The sequence below is a fragment of the Lissotriton vulgaris genome, chromosome 4_1 (genome assembly GCF_964263255.1).
Source record: "Lissotriton vulgaris chromosome 4_1, aLisVul1.2, whole genome shotgun sequence".
Lineage (NCBI taxonomy): Eukaryota > Metazoa > Chordata > Amphibia > Caudata > Salamandridae > Lissotriton > Lissotriton vulgaris.
Genome location: NC_141691.1, coordinates 95021414 through 95036006, shown reverse-complemented (window position 1 = coordinate 95036006; position 14593 = coordinate 95021414).

Here is a 14593-nt window from a genome sequence, read left to right as displayed (position 1 = left end):
GGGCCTCCTGCAGACAGGTACGATGGCAGTGAGAGTGTCTGAGGTAAAGAGGCCCCCTTAGAGCATCAAAGCAAGTGTGCTCCTAACGCCATAGCGTGGTGCCAAGCACCATATGTAACTCAGCAAGAAACACTCATAATGCCTCTACAGAGCAGACAGAGGTGGGAGAACTGCGCTAGGCCCAAAACAAAGCGGCATCAACAACACAGTGGTGGACCACGAGTGGTGCACACCTAAAGGGACAATCAGACAGATCCAAATATGGCTGTATGGTCATCATAGCCACTCCACGTATTTCATGTAGAACGGCAAGAGAGGTGAGCAACCAATGAGCAGCTCCAACAAATCCCAATACACTATGGTATATAAGCATTGAAATGCTACTCTCGGGGTGCAAGGAGGGGCATGTTATATACTCCTAGAATCCCTCCTCCTCTGATGACCAAAGGTTTTCTGATCTCATATGAACACTGAGGCAGCGGGAGTGCTCAAGTTCACAAGAGGGCTTACGGGGGAACCCGACAGGCCGGCGGGGGAAGATATCCCCCCATGGCAGGCATCGGTGAGTACCCCATAGCCTACACCACTCTTCCATTGCAATGGCAAGCGTAAAGGAGGTACGCGCCTCCCAACAACCCAAACTGAATAAATTTTCATGGCAGAAGAACCAGGAAGAGACAGACAGCCACAAGGAGTTGGCACAACCCCAGTCACAGGCAGTGGCAGAGCAGGGTGACCTTACCCTGCATGATATAATGGCGGCCATCACCAATGTGCGTACCTCTCTGGAGTCTAGAATAGACCCAGTCTCAATAGAAGTATCATGTTTAGGAGCAGGCGTACGTAATATGGACACCAGAGTCAAGGAAGTCGAAGAAACTACATTCACCCTTGTGCAGACACCGCAGCTCTAAAAAAACAGGTACTTGAACTACAAGCCGCCAGTCAGCTGCTCGGGGAGTGACTAGACGAAGGAAGATCCAGGCAGAACAATCTATGGATTGTAGGTGTCCTGGAGAGCGCCGAGGGACCAACAGCAGATTTGTGAATCTCTCTAACTATTTCTCAATTGGGAGGCAAAACTAAGCCGGAAGCCCCGCCAAGACTGCTACTGGACCGGGTATTCAACTTCAGGGACAGGGACATCATATTGCAGACAGCTCACACTGCCGCACCAGTCAAGTTTGAGAACAACACTATCACCTTCTTTCCTGATTTGCCCCTGAAAATACAAAAGCAGAGAAGCAGCTTTGTTGAAATTAAAAAAGCCCTCAGGGATAAAGACTTGAAGTATGCAAGCTATTTCCTGCCAAACTGAGGGTAGAAGCAGAAAGCAAAACTTAGTTCTTCACCACTCCAGAGGATGCATGGGAGTGGCTTTACGGTTGGTAAAGACTCTGAGACCTAGGAACTCAAGACAGACATGGATGGCAAAGCTGGAAATCACAGAAGAAAACTGATCCACGCCCGGGAGAGGCTCAGCCTTAAAATAGAGACTTGCCAAGCAGCCCAAAGAGCCTATAAAACTGAGACATCAAAATCAATAAGTCCCTTCGGCATAGGGGAGTAATTGACTCTATTTGATCCAACCATTTATGCAGCATTCACGGAGAGCTAACCACGACGATGAGTTACCTACAACAAGAAGACAATAGAACAATCACTGTAATGTATACATACTTTGTCTTAATATCGTATGCTGATTTCTTATTGGGGATCGTGGGCAGGTTTAGGGGACCCACACCCCAGTCAGCAGGGAACGGGGGCAACAGGCACTCTGCATAGTTGGGGGGCAAATTCTGTCATGCAGGATGGCAGGGGAGGCAGTTTCTAGTTGTAAGAAATAGTTAGTTACTGTTGTATTCACAAGGACCCACAATGAAATTATTTTATAGGCGCTTTTCAAGCAGAGGAGCATTTTACCACATGTTCATTGAACCTTGCTGGCCATCAGAGGCTTTCGGATCAAACACATCCCAAAAAGGGGCAACCTAGTCATGTTCAACTAGGGAGATCACTTATCTCTCCAGCCCAAACAGATCGAAACGTATCACCATATTCCAGATAGTACAATGCAAGTATCCCTATAACTAATCCTGGAATGTCAATGGGCTGGAAGACAAGATCAAAATGGATATTGTGCTCCAATATATAAAAAGACACATGCCTGATGTCATCTTTCCCCAGTTGACCAATCTGATTGAGAGCAGTTGCGAGGCACTCGACAGCTGGGGGTATAGACTAATCGTACACTCAGGCTTTACTTCTAGGTCTGGAAGAACAGGCATACTTTTACGTAAGAGCTTCCCCTTTATCGTAGACCGTACCCACACAGATGATCAAGGCTTCTTTACGATTATGACTGGCAGCTGGAAGGGAAGAAGTCTCAATAATATATTGGTGTATGTTTCCCCAGCATTACACAGTCTGACTTGCGTTAGATATGAGCAAAATGATACTAGATCTACCTGAGGGTGACTAATAATTGGAGGGGACTTCAATATGACGCTCTGTGACCAAATACGCCACTATACCCCTTGGGGTTCCCTTCATTCCAGAACAAACCTGGCCCACTTCATGATCGATTTCGGACTGATAGATGTATGGCGCAGGCTCCACCCTCTCGCACTGCAATACACATTCCATTCAGGGGCCCACAACAGCCTTTCCCAAATAGATCATATCATCACACCAGCTGACCAATCACAAAACACCACAGAAGTACTGCATCTAGCAAGAAGTATTTTAGATCACTCCCCAATTTGGGCACAGTACATGCCAGTGACACCTACCACACTGAAGACCATGTGACTCAATCTATGGTACCTAAAGGTCCGAGTATTAGGATCGACCTCATCCAATCCACTGATAACTACGTCAAAGATAACGTTTGCTCAGTGGACTGGCCCCAGGTACTCTGGGAGGCCTTTAAATTAGTAGTAAAAGGACACAAACTTTCCCTAGCAACACGCCATAAAAAAGAAGAGATGAAGCAGGTCGAAATGCTGGAGAAACACCTACTTGCCCTCGAACGGAGTCTTACACTCACCCCATACAAAGCACTAAAACACATACTTAACATCAAACAACAAGAATACAACAATTTACTCAAGGAGACAGCCAGGACAAAACATCTTGTGACAAAAATACAAAATATATGAACACGAGGACAAGGCAGGTAAACTTCTCGCGTGGCTTGACCGGTGGGAACAGGCAAATTGCTGGGTGATTAAATTAAATATAGACGGCAAGATATTGAGGGAACCCCAAGCAATATTGGATGCCTTTGCAGCCCATTTCTTTGCTCTGTATTCCCCCACTGCCTAAGTCACATTCGATGATTCAAGGGAATTTCCAAGGCTCTCCTTGGAGGACCAAAAACTACCTGAGGCCGACCCTAGAGTTGATGAAATGCTACAGCAATCCGCAATATACAATCTGGAAAGGCAGTGGTCCCAAACAGCCTGTCCATTGAATTTTATAAACTAGTAGCCACCAAAGTAACCCCACATCTGTGACAAATGTATGTCCAAAGCAGGCAGTGGGGCAGTCTGCCCAGAGACCAGAGATTAGCCTATATCGTAGTGATCCACAAAAAGGGGCAACCAGTGGAGGACAGGAGCTCCTATCACCCTATATCCCTGATCAATGTGGAGGTTAAAATACTAGCCAAAATACTGACAGTGCGGTTGTTTCAGGTAATCACCAAACCTGTGTACCCCGGTCAGTCGGGGTTTGTGCCCGGAACGCAATATAGCCCTTAACCTGCGGCACCTGCACAGTGTGCTGGGATGCAAGAACATGATTAAAGAATGTGCTGCCATACTGTCTCTAGACACCCACATGGCCTTCGATACAATTGAATGGCCTTATATGTTTGTGGTACTAGAACAAATAGGATTAGGGCCAGGCTGTAGGGCATGGGTCCAGTGCAAGTAAATGGTTACACCTCCCAGACCTTTTCTCTCAGGTGGGGAACAAGACAGGGATGCCCCCTGTCACCCATACTATTTGCCATAGTTCTGGAGCCCTTGGCAATGTGGATCCGCGGGGACCCACTGGTCCGTGGATTAAAATGAACAGAAGGGTGGGAAGACTTGTAAGCTGATGATGTTCTCGTCTACATGGCATCACCATCCCTGTGAACATCGGATGTTACCCGACCCTGCACATGTTCAGGAAGAACTCCCTGATTGATTGATTGATTGCCACGGGCCTCCATCAACGGGATACTCCACATATGCACCAACTTCGGATATTCAGGATACTCTATAAACTGGTCAAAATCAGTAATATACTTATTACATGGCCCTGCCCTAAGCTTGCCTCCAAATTGCGAGATAACAATAGTGACGGAGGGATACCGATATCTAGGGGTGTATGTAACAGAGCGATCCTGACCTCTTCTTCCCACAAAATCTTATGGGTCCGCTCACACTCTTCCAGAATGACGTGCGACACTGGAGGTCGCTACGGCTGTCCCTACAAAATGACAACACTTCCCAGATTCCTCTACATCCTACAAAATACGCTATATAAATCTCCCTATCTCAACATGATATAAAGGGAAATAAGGACACTACTATGGGATGGGCGACCCCCTCACATCGCGATTCATAAACCGGCCAGGGGAAAGTATGATGGGGGGATTGCGCTACCCAATATCCTATCATATTAATGGGTGGCCCAGTGGTGGCTATAAACTAATGGGTTCACTGCCCCCATAACGAACCGTCGTGTCGGATGGATAGATGGTTCATGGGTCTCGGGGGCTATAAAGCTGCCCTGTATACAAATCAAACCATCAACACCTGACAGGCTCAACAGCTCAAACAGTCTTCATGTGGCATTGACTGACAAAAAAACTGGGATGGCACAACAAAGTGATGCAGGCTACCCCGCTATGGGAGGGCGAGAAAGTGGGAAGACTCTGCTCCTATGCGGGATTTCACAACTGGGACATCTTCTGCATCTCAAGGGTGGGTGACCTGTGGGTCAAGGGAAAAATACTCACATTCACGGAATTGCAAAGAGAAAATGAAATGTCAGCAATTGAAACATATAGATACTTACAAATACATCATGCATTGATGGCAGCTATCCCAACTGATTAAGACGTCCTGGAGGCCTCCCTTCTGGAAGACAGACAATTGACAGACCACATGACTCGAAAAGCCATCTCCATGACCTACCAAAAAACTATCAATAACTTGCCCGACCCCCTCATATGACTCCGCTCACAATGGCATACAGATATAGGGAACTTAGATGACAGGGAATGTCAAGAGGCACTTTCTTCCCCCTGAGAAAGTGCTATAACAGCGCAACTGAGGCTAATAAATCTCAAAATACTCCATAATAACAATAACCAGCATTTGTAAAGCATGCAGCTACCTCAGGAGAGGTGTCCCGGCACTAGGGGTCATCGGTAAGATTAATAGAGCTATTGCCTAGAGTCACATGGTGCTGTGCTAACCTGCTGCAGGCGATCGAACAGTGAGCCTCCGTGTTCCCGAGACAGCCACCCTGGCCACTGCACCACACCTCTTCCCATAGAATATATTACTAATGCGAAACACTGGTTAAATGGGGAAAAGGGAAAATGCATATTGTAACGGTTTATGTACCCAGGTGGGAACGTTTTATCATACGTTATGGGAATGCCTGGTAATCCACCAGTATTGGGAAGTGGTGGTATCAGAGCTACGACAGGTATGTGAGAAGAATCCCTCTCTACAGACTAAAATGTGCCCCTTAAACATGTGGGAAGCGACAAACATCACCCGCATGGAGCAGGTTCGGGTGACTTTGGGGATGACAATTGCAAAGCATAACATTGCCTGCAAATGGAGAGCACCAAATCCTCCGACAGCGGCGGAGTGGAGGCGAGACATGGACTGGTGCATGTTGGCTGAGAAAGCGGTCTTTTAACTCAGGAGTTGCCCTCAGAAGTGGGAGAAAATGTGGGGGGAATGGAATGCCCACAGAAGAAATATTTGCACTCCTCCCCTCACACACAGGAATGGCCCTGGTTGGAATGAGGACATAATGGACAAGAATGTTTAGGCAAACCACTTCGCCAAAATTGTTAGACACTGTGGCATATTAATTAAAGACATAAAAAGATGTTAAAAAAAAAGTCAGAATTGGATCTCCCCCCATACGATACACAACCTAAATTACCAGCTCGGGGATGTACAGGGCAGTCTTGAACAGAAGGAACGTTAAAGTTCATCAACTTTTCTCTTAAAAACAGTCACTAATAAGTAAATCAATAGGTAATCATCTAACAAATCAGCTCACAAGGGGCTTGGGCACCTTATGGAGTACCCTACAGGCGGCAGTCAATGCATTATGTTACCACTCAATAACGCTTGATATTCAGGTGGATCTCAGAAACATTTGTGCTATGTGTCTCTGGTATACATGCACAATTAGAATATTGAAATACACCTATTAGGAGAATCCAGTCAGAACGCAACTTCTATTATGTTTGCTGCCCCTGCTCACTAATAGTATTTAAGTTGAACACTCTACTAACTTACTATGGTACTTACAAAGGTTAAAGTACTAAAAAACCTGATGTCGGTGCTAAAGGGGCGTGTGAACTCTGGATATCCACTTCTTTGAATGAGGGAAGCATCTCTGCACTCTCTGAGCAACACCCAGCTAGATCCCTCATCAGAAAAGTCCCTACTGTATAAATCTACTGATGCTGAGGATGGTGCAGAGACATAATATCAAGTTTTTTTATTTCGACCTACATAAATATTGAGTTTTAAATATCGTAGGGACAGAATATCGACATCAAGAATATCAGTGACCAGAATATCGACCTGAAGGTAAGAAATATAGTTTTTGCTAATATCGAAGTTAGTAATATCGATAGCAAAAATATTAATGTTAATAATATAGGTTTATGTTAGTATTTTAGTATGTATTTTATATGTGTGTGTTTCACATGTTTTGTTATGTTTTGTATTTTTTATAAATATTTAGAAGTTAGTAAATTTTTTTAAAGTAAATTTTGCGTTTTAGTACCGTAGCGGGTTGTGGGTGTATAGGGGGTTAGAGTGAGAAATAATTAAATTATAGTAAATTAAATCATAATATTTAGAAATTATTAATTCTTTTTAGTTACATTTTGCATTTTAGTTCCATAGCGGTTTGTGGGTTGTGGGTTATAGGGGAATAGGGTGGGAAGTAATTTAATTGTAATTAAGTAGTGATAAATTTGTATTTATTGGGATTGATAATGAATTTATTGTTAATTAATGATTCATTTTAAGTAATTTTTATTAATTGATCAATATATTAATTGTGTTAATTTTTATGTGGAGCGGGTGGGGGTTTATTGGGGAATAGGTTGGGAAGTAATTTAATGCTATTAAAGTAATTAAGAATTTTATTTTATTGGTATTTATACATCATTTATTGTTAATTTATCATGAATTCATTATTTAATTTTTTTAAAACGTAATTAATTGATGAGTAGGTTATTTTTAACCCCTACGCTATTCAGCACTTTCCCTACTGTTGCACTCAATGGAGTGAGAATAGTAATTTTTACCCCTACGCTATCCAACACTTTCCCTACAGTTGCACTCACTGGAGTCGGAATAGTAATTTTTACACTTACGATATCCAACAATTTCCCTACTGTGGTATTCAGTGGAGTGGGAATAGTAACTTTTACTCCTACGCTACTCAACACTTTCCCTACAGTTGCACTCTTTGGAGTGGGAATAGTAATTTTAATCCCCACACTAGCCAACAATTTCCCTACTGTTGTAATAATTGGAGTGGGAATAGTAATTTTAACTTCCTCGCTATGCAACACTTTCCCTACTGTTGCATTTTCTGGAGGGGGTATAGCAATTTTTACCCCTATGCTATAAAACACTTTCCCTACTGTTGAACTCTATGGAGTTGAAATAGTAATTTGTACCCTTACGCTATCCAACACTTTCCCTACTGTTGCACTCTCTGGAGTGGGAATAGTCATTTTTACCTCTAGGCTATCAAACACTTTCCCTACTGTTGCACTCACTAGAGTGGGAATAGTAATTTTTACCCCTACGCTATCCAACACTTTCCCTACAGTTGCACTCTTTGAAGTGGGAATAGTAATTTTAATCCCCACACTAGCCAACAATTTCCCTACTGTTGCAATAATTGGAGTGGGAATAGTAATTTTAACTTCCTCGCTATGCAACACTTTCCCTACTGTTGCACTCACTGAAGTGGGAATAGTAATTTTAACCCTTTTGCTATACAACACTTTCCCTACTGTTACATTCTCTTGAAGTGGTATAGCAATTTTTACCCCTATGCTATAAAACACTTTCCCTACTGTTGAACTCTATGGAGTTGAAATAGTAATTTGTACCCTTACGCTATCCAACATTTTCCCTACTGTTGCACTCTCTGGAGTGGGAATAGTAATTTTTACCTCTAAGCTATCCAACACTTTCCCTACTGTTGCACTCACTAGAGTGGGAATAGTAATTTTTACCCCTACGCTATCCAACACTTTCCCTACAGTTTCACTCTTTGAAGTGGGAATAGTCATTTTAATCCCCACGCTAGCCAGCACTTTCCCTACTGTTGCAATAATTGGAGTGGGAATAGTAATTTTAACTTCCTCGCTATGCAACACTTTCCCTACTGTTGCACTCACTGGAGTGGGAATAGTAATTTGTACCCATACGCTATCCAACACTTTCCCTACTGTTGCACTCACTGGAGTGGGAATAGTAATTCTTACCCCTAAGCTATCCACAACTTTCCCTACTGTTGCACTCACTGGAGTGGTAATAGTAATTTTAATCCTTTCGCTATCCAACACTTTCCCTACAGTTGCATTCTCGTAAGTGGGAATAGTAATTTTTACCTTTAAGCTATCCAACACTTTCCCTACTGTTGCACTCACTAGAGTGGGAATAGTAATTTTTACCCCTACGCTATCCAACACTTTCCCTACAGTTTCACTCTTTGAAGTGGGAATAGTAATTTTAATCCCCACGCTAGCCAGCACTTTCCCTACTGTTGCAATAATTGGAGTGGGAATAGTAATTTTAACTTCCTCGCTATGCAACACTTTCCCTACTGTTGCACTCACTGGAGTGGGAATAGTAATTTGTACCCATACGCTATCCAACACTTTCCCTACTGTTGCACTCACTGGAGTGGGAATAGTAATTCTTACCCCTAAGCTATCCACAACTTTCCCTACTGTTGCACTCACTGGAGTGGTAATAGTAATTTTAACCCTTTCGCTATCCAACACTTTCCCTACTGTTGCATTCTCGGAAGTGGGAATAGTAATTTTTACCTTTAAGCTATCCAACACTTTCCCTACTGTTGCACTCTCTGGAGTTGGTATAGTTATTTTTACCTCACGCTATCCAAAGCTTTTCCTTCTGTGGAATTCAGTGAAGTGGTAATAGTAACTTTTACCCCTACGCAATTCAACACTTTCTCTATTGTTTCACTCACTGGAGTGGGAATAGTAATTTTTACCCCTACGCTATCCAACACTTTCCCTACTATTACACTCACTGGAGTGGGAATAGTAATTTTTACCTCCAAGCTATCCAACACTTTCCCTACTGTTGTACTCACTGCTGTGGAAATAGTCATTTTTACCCCTACGCTATCCAACACTTTTCTGAGGAAAAGTGTTTTTCTGATCAGCATCATCTGTACCGGGACTCCATTGTTTTTTCAATGCCATCGCGTGTCAAACACTTCCACACGACCCATCTGGTCATTTCTGTTGATGCCTGAGGAAAATCTAAACTGACACGAGAAAAACCATCTTGCAGCCTTCATTTCTGCCCTGGAACTGTCGCACACCCAACCCCCTGTTCTTTGCAGTTCAACAGAAAGCCATGAAACACCCACGCCTTGTGTAAACAAGCTTGTTTTCCATCTCCTGCTCCCAGCCTGGTAAACATCCTTGACACCGTGATCAGGTTATCTAGACAATGGTCTGACTGTTGGGCCCTGATCAGGGTGATTAAACAATTACTTGAAGGACCGGGCTTTGATCAAGGCAATTGAACAATGACCTGAAAAACTGAGCCTTGATCAAAGCAGAGTGAACAATGATCTGTGTACCAAGCCTTGACGAGGTCACTAACTACAAACATCGTCTGGATCTGGTTATCAACTGTAAACACTTCCCTGATTAAATAATGGTCTGACAGCCAAAAGACTGGGATGAAAAATGTATAAAAGGCTTGTAAGCTACAGAGTGATATAGCAGCCTCCTGGGTTTTGTCTCTGACTAGCTTGGGACTCTGTTCCATAGCCCGGGCTATTGAATTAAATATGGGTTCCTCCTAAAGACGAAGGCTCCTGTGTCTCCTTTTACTAAGTATGGCAGGTATGGAAGATTTGGGTGGTTCCTCCGCCGCCGAGACCCAGTAAGTGGGTTATCCCGGTTCTTCAAATGGCGCCTGAACAGGGACTCCACAAGCACGATGGTCAGGCCCGGTGTATGTGAGGAGGTGCACAGAGAGACTCCGACGGAGGCACCCTACCCAAGGGATTCTTGTATTCCGGTAGACCGAACGACTCGCCCGCTGTCCCTCCACACCCGGTCTGGGCCACATGACCGCGTTCTCGCTGGAGTCCCCTAGCAAATAATTTCTGGAGCAGGATACAGCCCTACGTCTGCAGAAGAGAACTACCCCTGTAAGTCTGTATGATTCTGTTATTGACTTTCGCAAAAGCCTAGTTGTTATTGACTTTTGCCAAAGCCAAGCAAGCAAGGTGAAGTTTGAAAAACCCGCTGGTGTCTGTTCTGTATGATTCTGCTGCTATTGACTTTTGCAAAAGCCAAGCAAGCGAGGTGAGTTTTAAAAAACCCGCTGGTGTCTGTTATCTGTTTTTAAGTATGCCAGTAGTAGTGACTTCAAGAGATTATGTTGTTGTATATGTACGCAGGACTCCCAGCTGGAGGCGTCCTGTCCGCTTCCTCCAGAAGGGACCCCTGGCCATACGATGTATGTTAAACATGGCCCTTCTGCCATAATGTTTTCCTCATTCTGGGTAAAATATACAAAAGAAAGTAACGCAGAATTACAGTGGCCACTTTATGGCTCCTTTAATTCCCAAGTTCTCGCCAACTTAGAGGAACAATTAATGAAAAGAAAAACGCGCCCGTCTATTTTTGAATCTGTCCAATTTTGGAGGAAAGAGATAGAGCAGAGAGCTAGAAAACAGAAGGCTCAAGACAGAAAACAGGAACGTATGTCAATGGCCGACATCGCCAGAGAAAATGTACAAAATCAAATGACAAAATCAGTAGAAATAGCCGATAGAGAGCATGGGGCACGGGTACAAAAATGTTATCCAGCTCGTGAGGAGAAAGGAAAGGGCCATATGGAAGGGGGAGAAGAAGGTGATTCCTTGCTTGATGCCATGCTAGAAAGCTCTCCTGCATATGCCCCAAAGTACGCTGCCCTGACGCCTCACACCCCGCATGCCCCCCCGCCACCACCCACTCCTGCCCCCACTGCCCCATCTACTGGTCTCCCTGTCACACTGACCCTCCCAACTTTTCCTATGACACCAACCATGCCTGTTAACCCTGTCCTCACTGCGGGAATGACAACAAGTCTCTATCCGCCCAACCCCTGCGGCCTCACCCCTACCCGCCCTTTTCCTACTTCCCCGTGGTCTACAGTTAAGCAGGATTTATATAAATTGTTGAATTTCCCCTGACTGGACTCCCTGCGCCCTGCAGTCAGCTTTTTGTCCCTTCGAGAAAATGACCTACAGAGGCAACAGTGTGAATGTTGGATAAATAATGGGAATATTTATACCTTTAAAGAAATATGGTCCACCTTTTTCAGTGGACGATTATGGAACAGACCACCTGGGCTGAATATGTGTGTACTTTGGTCATGCAAAGATTTGAGAATGCACTTAAACAGGTACCCACCGGAATAATGGACCTTAGGTCACAAATAAAAAGAGGCGATGTTCAGGGAGAGGGGATATTTGGCGCTATGTCTGCTTAAATGGCTTACCGTGATATGACAGCTTTTCTCAACACCCCTCTGGAAACAGCTATGCCAATGAGAGAGGCAGCCCCTGTCTTTGTTAACGCACTTACCGATGCCCAAAATAATGACAGAGGGGTTGTTGAAGCACACGGGCGCAGGCTTTGGGTTCATGTTCCTTGGAAAAGGTCAGAAGTAATGCAGTTAAAAGGATAATTACCAGATCCGCGGAAGAATCCGGCTGCCTTTTACAGAGAATTAGGTCAGATTATATCTGCAGGTACTCTCGTTCTTGAGGATATAGATTTACTTTTTGGTACAGTTGTCCCCACTGAAATTTGGGACAAGATTCGACACACTGACCATGAAGTGGCATTGGGAGGTAAATGGGCTGACTTAGAGGCTATGGAAGAAGCAAGGGTAGGAGGGACTAAACCAGAAGCTGCCATCCTGACTTTGCACGGTAAAATAATGACTTTTATGAAAACACTTTTGCCAGAAAATGTCATTAACTGGGATAAAATAAATGCCTGTAGGCAGCGAAAAGATGAGAATGTGGCTGACTTCTTTACCTGTTTTGAGACAGAATACAAGGGACACAGTGGTTTGGATCCCCGGACCCCAGGTTCTGGCCCAGTACTTGTCGATAAGTTTGTCAGCAACTTGCTTCCTGAGATCTCCGCCAGGATTAAGAAAGTTGAAAGTACATGGTCTGCCCAAACTATGACTGGTATCTGGCTATGGCACAATATCACAAGAATAGGGAGAATGAAGATAGAGACAGGGAAAGTAGGAAGGTTAGGGATCTTAAGACTAAGGCACTTCTGCAGCAGGCTTACCCTCCCCAAGGTCCGATGCCCGCGGGAATTTTAGACCTCAACTCCAACCCCTTCCGAGGGCTCACCAGTCTACCCCCTCCAGCCCTCAATGGTTGGGAGCCCTCCAAACAGATCAATGTGCTTATTATAAGGGGTACGGCCATTGGATAGATGAGTGTGCCGTGTTACCTGAAAACATCCGAACTGGGAAGACTCGGCCTCGCGCTCCTAGGGAAGCGAGGCCGACAAGGGACCATGGCCCGCCCAATCCACAGGATAAAGAACGTAGGCCCAGGGATGACGCTCCCATCCGGCCGCACCCGGCCAACAGGTTTGATTGGTACGAAGCAACACGCACTTATTACAATGATGATTATGACGAAGTTGATGAGACAGGATCCTACCAAGCATAGGACAGCCAGGAAATGGGTATTACCAGAGTGCAAATTCCAGTGGATCAAAGGGGCCCGTATGTTCAAATGCCAGTTGTGGGGAACGATTAGAATTTTCTTTTGGATACTGCGGCCACCAGGTCTTCTATTGCACGTTTGTCAGCCCTGGACGCACCCCTTTCTTGCAATATGAATGTCTCTGTGGGTTTGGAGGAAAACCTGTGACCAGCCCTGTCCCTGAAGCCCTCCCTCTCGATATTGGCCCTGCACATGTTGACGGTCCCTTGGTCCTTACTACAGGTTGCAGTCAAAACTTGTTAGGCATGGATTTACTGAAAGCTCTGTATGCGACCATATCATGTAGTCCCCAAGGTGTATCCCCAACAAATTCTCCCACCGCAGCTTTCTACATGTAGCTGTCCGGTCCCCTCCCACCAGAGTTGCAGTCTTTACCTTCCTCCCTCTGGGCATCATCAGACACTGATGTAGGGTGTCTCAACATTCCCCCTTATGTGGTACGCATCCAGCCAGGTGCACTTCTCCCCCGCCTCCGACAGTATCGACTACCCGCGGAAGGAGAAATGGCCCTTTTGACAATCATATCTGAATTGATGCACAAGGGCGTAGTGGAGGAGACACATGGCAATATCTGTAACAGTCCCATTATTCCTGTTCCTAAAAAGACCAATGGAGATGCTCTCTCCCATAAAATATACAGATTTGTGATTGACCTGAGAGCCCTTAACAAAATAACAATCTCCCAATATCCTGTTGTCTCTGACATTACAGCCCTCTTAACGATGGTCCCTTCTGACGCCACACACTTCTCTGTCATAGACCTGAAGAATGCTTTTTTCAGCATTCCTATACATCCTGACAGCAGACATTTTTTTGGTTTCTCCCTTGGTGGGCGGAGCTTTAGATTCTGCCGCACCCCTCAAGGTTTCACCGAAAGCCCCAATATCTATAGTCAAGCCCTAAAAAGTCAACTAGATTCCTTGGAACTCCCTGATAATTCCACACTATTACAATATGTAGATGACCTCCTGATTGCTGCAAATTCTGCCCCAGCATGTAAAGAAGCTACTCCCTGTTTGTTATGCCACCTTGCCCTCCATAATCACAAAGTCTCTTTGAAAAAGCTTCAATTTTGTCAGGAGAAGGTGACCTATTTAGGTCATCTCCTCTCGAAGGAGGTAAGGCAGCTCACCGCTGATCGTGTAGCAATTATCAATGCTATGACGGCCCCACGAACACAAAAGTAGGTGCAAGCCTTGATAGGCTTAACCTCATACTGTAGACAGTGGATTTCCAATTTTTCGGCCATGGTCAAACCCCTTCTTGCCCTCACCACTAAGGACATATCAGA